Source organism: Alligator sinensis, unplaced genomic scaffold (assembly GCF_000455745.1).
Source record: "Alligator sinensis unplaced genomic scaffold, ASM45574v1 scaffold1219_1, whole genome shotgun sequence".
Taxonomy (NCBI): domain Eukaryota; kingdom Metazoa; phylum Chordata; order Crocodylia; family Alligatoridae; genus Alligator; species Alligator sinensis.
This window is the reverse complement of record NW_005842599.1, coordinates 854347-860596: the sequence shown is the minus strand read 5'-3', so window position 1 is coordinate 860596 and position 6250 is coordinate 854347. Positions and strand designations below refer to the sequence as shown.

Below are 6250 nucleotides of genomic sequence, written 5' to 3'. Positions count from 1 at the left end.
AAAGAGGACTAGGATTCCAGATTCACCTGTTGAGGGGTAAGAGGACACACACAGAGGCAGTTATTGCAGAACAGCTGATGCATAGTAAATCCCTACCCCTTTTCATTTCGTGGTAACTAATTTGTCTGCATATGCCTTAGATTGCTTACCCTTGTGCAATTTAAGTAGCTACACTCTTCCTACTTAAAGTCTCCCTTGTCGTTTCAACCAAATACAACGTATTCCTGTCCTAAACTGAATTTCACCCTGACAGTCTGTGCAGAGAGTCAGCACAGGAACTATGCACTACCCATATTATTCTACTATGGAAACACTTAAAGGCCCTGCTTATGGCCTGGAGTCGCACTGGTCTGTGCCAAGCACAAGCACAGAACACAGAGATGGCCGCTGCCTCACAACAAACAAGCACCTCCTTGTGAACCCTGTTACAAGGTCTGAAAGGAGACCTAAGTGGCCTATAAGCCCTATGCTAGGTCTCTACACAGCTGTAATGTTTGCAGATGACTGCAGCTCCCAAGTAGAGTTTCACTGAGGTCAGAAGAGAGCTCCGTGTGAGTGCAGTACTTTGCCTGAATGCTGCTTGTTGGGCTGGGCCTCAGGTAGGGCTGTTGAATGGTGATCTATTAAGTTATCTGGCAGTTGAATGGTGATCTATTAAATTGTCTGGCATGTCAGGGCAAGGCACGTTTCAGTAGGTGCTGGAAGAAGCAATTCCTTAGCGACATCTGAACATTACTTTGTAGAGAAATTTGAGATCCTTTGGAGAGAAAAGCAGTTCATGGGTAGGCAACCCGCAGCACAGGTGCCAAAGCCTGGCATGCAAAGGCATTTTGCTTGGCACATGCACTTCAGGGTGGATGGTGGGGAAGGGGCCAGGGTTGCGCTACCACAACAAGGATTGGGCCCCTTGTGGCTCCCCCACCGTCCACCCCTGGCATGCCAACTTCTTACAAGTTGAAGTTGGCAGTGTTTTTGGCACTCTGCCTAAAAGCATTGCCGACTCCTGCATTAGTTAGTTAATGTCTAGTGAAGAGAAGATATGTTATATGGGCCACCCTTGAAGATGACTCCAGAGAAATGCTTTTCATGAATCTGTATGATAAGTACTTCGTGGTAGCTAATGGAAAGCTTGAGTGATGGGTGTTCACAAGTTTTCAACCTTTGTCTTCCACATCTCATTTGCAAATGACTGGTGGGGCTTGGTCACAATCTTTGGAAGAGAGTAATGGCTAGCCTGACTCAGGCTTGAGAGCTTTCTAGTCTCTAGCAACTCATCTACAGGGTAGCAGTAAATCCTGCATGCATGCAGGGGGTTGGGCTAGATCTCTCCTCTGACCCCATGATTCCATCTCAGACAACTGCCAGCACAGATGGAGGAAGGCAAGGAGGGAAAAGGGAATGGGAAACTGAAACAGCACTGTAAATGAGACAAGATTGAGAATAAACTGAACAGTGCAACCTGCTGAATATTTGAGATGCCTAAACACAAATAATAGGCATCCAAGGACTGAAAAAGACAAACAAGAAGTATTAGTATACAACTACAGCTGTCATCACCAGATTATGAAGACTTGTTGGGACAAAGTGTAGGCCTGGCATATTGGTATAGAAGAGTAGTAAGTGTTTGGTTGTGCATCAAGAATGTATATACTTGCCATGAAAAGGGGAGAGGCAAGCTTATTGATTGTCTAGATGAAAATAAAAGGTGTGTGGTAGTGGATGGAGGAACAGAGGTGATACCAGAATATTATAGCGTACAAAAAAGGGGTGAATGAGACTTTTAAAAAAGTGTAATTATCAGAAACATCTAAAGGATAGAACCTGGTGGTAATGGAGGACTTTGGGTTAAGGAAGTCTCTGCTGGAAAGACAATACAGCAGAACACAGTTACTCCATCATGTTCCTGCAACTCTTGGAGACAACTTTTTGTTTCAGAAGCAGGAAGAAGTTAATGGGGAAGGTTGATAATTTTTTTTAGTAAGTTTTGGCTATTTGTGGTAGAACTGATTCTAAAGGTGGAAGGTCAATTGGATAAAAGTGATCATGAAATTACAGAATTAACACCTTCCTTTTCTTAGTATGGTAAGAGCAGCATTATGCAGATAATGGACTTCCAACAAACTCCAGGAACTGGTAGGTAGGATTGTCTGGGAAGAAAGTCATAATAATAAAAGAAGTGCAGATGAGCTGGCAGTTACTGAAAGACAGTTTGTCACTGTGTATTGAATACAATCTTAATGCAAAGAAAAGCTGGGAAAACTTGTGAGGCCATTAGAGCTGCATCAGGAGCCTTTCAATGACGAGACATTCCAAAAGGAATCATACAATAAGTAGAAACCAGGGCACATAATTTAGGATGATTATATATAAAGAAATAGCAGAAACCTGTGCAGATGAAATCAGAAAGGCTGAGGTGCAAACTGGTTGTCAGATAATAGGGGATATAAAACAAGAAACAGCTCTATGAATACAGGAAAAATAAGAGAGAATATGAAGGGACAGGCCCACTACTAAATGGGAAAGAAGAGGAAGTAATGAATGATGCAGAAGAGCCCGGTGTATTTGATGTTGCCTTCAGCCTTCAAAAAGGAGAAATTGTGACTAGCTATTTAATTAAATTCATTTTAACAAGGACCTAGAAAAGCAGGTTAAGGAATATTTAGATGAGATAGACTGTGTTCAAGTCAGCAGGGCCTGATAAAATTCACCCTCTAATACTTAAAAGAACTAGCTGAAACAATTTCTGAACCATTAGCAATTATCTCTGAGAACTCATAGTGGATGGGGATGGCCCCAGAGGATGGGAGAAGAGCAAACATAGTGCCTAATTTTATAAACGGAGGAATCAAAGAGTTATAGACCATTCAGCCTAACTTTAATCCCCAGAAAGATTTTGGAACATACAAGTAAACAATCAGTTTGCAAGTCCCTAGGAGATAAAGTGATACCATCAGCCAACACTGATTTGACACGATTTGTTCTGGACAAATTTATCTCATTTCCTTTTTAACAGGATAATTGGCCTGGTAGTTAAGGGGAAGCAGTAGATGTGACATGAATGGACCACAAACTAAATCTGAGTCAATCACAATGCGATGCTGTTGCAAAAAAAGCCAAATCTCACTTTGAGATGTGTTACAAAGAGGCCTCGTTCGGGATACTGTTTCCAGTTTTAGGTACCACACTTAAAGAAGGATGTGGATAAACTGGTGAGAATCCAGAGGAAAGCAACAAGAATGATCAGAGGACTAGAGAACATGACCTATATGAAGTAAACTTGAAGGAACTGGTTTTAATCTAAAAAAGAAAGGGACATAACAGTCTTCCAATATGTAAAACGTGTTATAAAAGGGATGGCAATCAATCATTTCCCATAGTCGCTAGGGGAAGGAAAAGGAGATATCAGTTAATTTTGGAGCAAAGATGAGTCAAGCTGGATAGTAGGAAAAGATGTCTAATGGTTAATGTAGTGAAACACTAGAACGGCCATCTAGGGAGGTGACAGAATCTCTTTCACTGGGAGTTTTTAAGAACCAGTTAGACAAGCATTTCAGGGGTGGTCTAGCTACTCCACCTTGGCGCAGGGGTTTTGACTAGATGATCTCTTGTGTTTCCTTTTAAGCCTACATTTCTAGGAACAGAAGTTTCTCCATAGTGCCTGGGAGGGGTAATCCTATAGCCTGTGAGGGGTGCACCGAGCATTCCCAGAGGGGCGATCCCATAATGCTTGAGAGGGGAAATCCTACAGTGCCTGTGGGGGGTGCACACACATGTCTGGAGGGGCGATCCCATAGTTCATGAGAGAGGCACTATGCACCTTTGAGGGATGCACTGAGCATGCCTGGAGGGGTGACCCCATAGAGCGCATTAAGGGCAAACCAGGGCTTGGGGACTGGGGCTGATGAGCACCCCTGAACTTTCACTATGCATTTTCTACTTCGGGAACAGCTTTGTATGTTTTGAAAAAGTATTTTATCTAACCAAGGGCATAGAGTAGGTTGTTTAGGCTGGGGGAGATCGCTTGTTGCTTAGTTGTTTAATTGCTGGCCTCGCTAGAAGGAAAAGCTGTATCAACAAAGTCCCGGGGAAGGAAGGGGGGTTACTTGGGGGGGAGCTGGAAGGGGGGTTACTTGCTGGGCTTGCTACACATTTCATCACATCAGCAAGTTTAACCTGTTACGTAGCTATATAAGGCAGACACCCACTGGGGTGTGGGTGCTTGCTTTGCGAATGATTGCTAAGCACCATTTTTTGCGCAGAAATAAAGATTAAGTTGGATCCTCCACCCCTGTATGTTTATTGGCACAAGCGCACCGGGCACGAACTTACTGTCCTTTGGGGACAACAGTTTCTGGCAACCCAGATGGGACCCTAGCTGACTGCCTTGCCTGGTCCACCTCTTTGTCTCCGGCAACAACTGTGGACAGCGCGAGGGCCAGGCGCCACCGACCTTATTCATCGGAGGTCTGACCGTCTCCTGGTTGCCTGACGGAGTCGGGGAGGGGCACAACGCTCGAAGGACCAACTTAATCAGATAAAACAAAAAAAGTTTCAACACACTAATAAATACTTCTTTCCATATTTTAAACAAGTTAAAAAAAAGACGGCTTTAAAAGTTTCGACCATATAGACGCCCTAGACGAGTGAGATCGGGTGGCAGCCCCATAAACTCCCTTTAATCAGTTTAATTCTAAGGCTAAGCGACAATCGCCGTCCAATAGTTAGATAATAAAAAATAACCAGTCTAAAATTCCACCCTACAGTCCCTTAAGATACATTTTAAAAAATTAGCCAAAATTTAAAAATAACCCTATAAAAAAACAACAAATAATTCAATATTACAATACATGTTAGCCACAATACCAGCTTAAAAATAATACAGCCTGGCCAAAAAATGGGGCTTTAAATTATAACACAATCTTACAGTTACAGTTGTTTTATAGGCGCCAAAAAAAAATAAAATAATATGCTTTATCTAAAAACATATATAACTTTATATAAAGAGAAAGTTACACAAAAGTTATATAAAATATTTTAAAAAAATAAGATAATAGCTTTACAAAGAGTCACCACAATATGTCCAAAAAAGCCAAAAAAAAAAGACATACAGTTGCTAATTGCTCCCATGGCCCCCCCCGTCCCATTCTGTGAACCATGCGTCACCACAAAAAACTTTCACTACACCTATAACGGCTTGTCAGAGACTCCCGGCTGGCTCGTCCAGTCCGTCGTCCCCCACCTCCCCTGACAGCCTTGGGTTGCCGTCCCCGGGTTCGACAGATACAGATAATAACAATTTAATAATAAAAAAAGACTATAAAAAATAAAATGTTTAGCCCTGTGACAAGTCGCTTACGATCAGGGGCCCAACCAATAATTCAAGCCCCTTTGCGACAAGCGGTGGGTCCTAAAAATAAACCAGTTTTTGTCCATGTGCCATTCAACACAAGAAACTTAATAAATTAAAAACAGTCTGTGGGCCAATATCGCCAAAATCCAAAGACAATAACACAGTTGTTCTCTACTATTTGCCTCACCCACCAACCAAACTAAATAAATATTCAGGCCTTACTGGCCGCTCTTCTGACTCCAAAAAAAAAGAGGTTGGTCCTAAAAAAAATACACACAATAACACAACAGCGTCACCCAGCCGGTGATATAAATAAACTTTGCCCTAAAAAAAATCAAAACTGGGATCCCAACGCCCAAGGGGGCCAAAAAAAATTAAAGCTATATCAAGAGTTTGTGCTGGCTGCTCTCCAAGAGGCTATCCCCAAACAAAAAAATTGATCTAAATTATATAAAATACGACAGGGTCCAAAAAAAAATCCATCCAGTTTTTATAAGAGGTTATACAAGACAGCCAGACAATAAACAGATTTAAATCCAGAGCTGCCAAAAAATGCCAAAATGTTTAACACACTGTTTATAAAACAGTCAGCCCCAGATATTAAAAAAAACTACAAAAAACTAAAAAAACAACTAAAATAAACATCAGCCAAATAATTAAAATTGCTTATAAAATATACTCCAACAAAAATCAAAATAAAAAAAAATAAAAAAATAAAAAAATTAAAACACAGGCGTCGTTACAAACATCATTGTTAGCCGCGACAATTATAGATCAAAAAAGTCAAAAACAAGACAAAAAAAATAAAAAACATAGAGGAGGCGTGGACTATGCTCTAAAAGACTAAGGCCAGGGTCCCAAGCTGGGACCTAATCAATATACTATTTACAAACAAAAAAA

General features: G+C 41.3%; 1 protein-coding gene across 1 annotated transcript in view; it reads right to left on the bottom strand.

The window, feature by feature from the left end:
* ERICH6B (glutamate rich 6B) overlaps positions 1–6250 on the bottom strand; it is an 82480-nt gene that overhangs the window by 20099 nt on the left and 56131 nt on the right. The window lies entirely within an intron of this gene.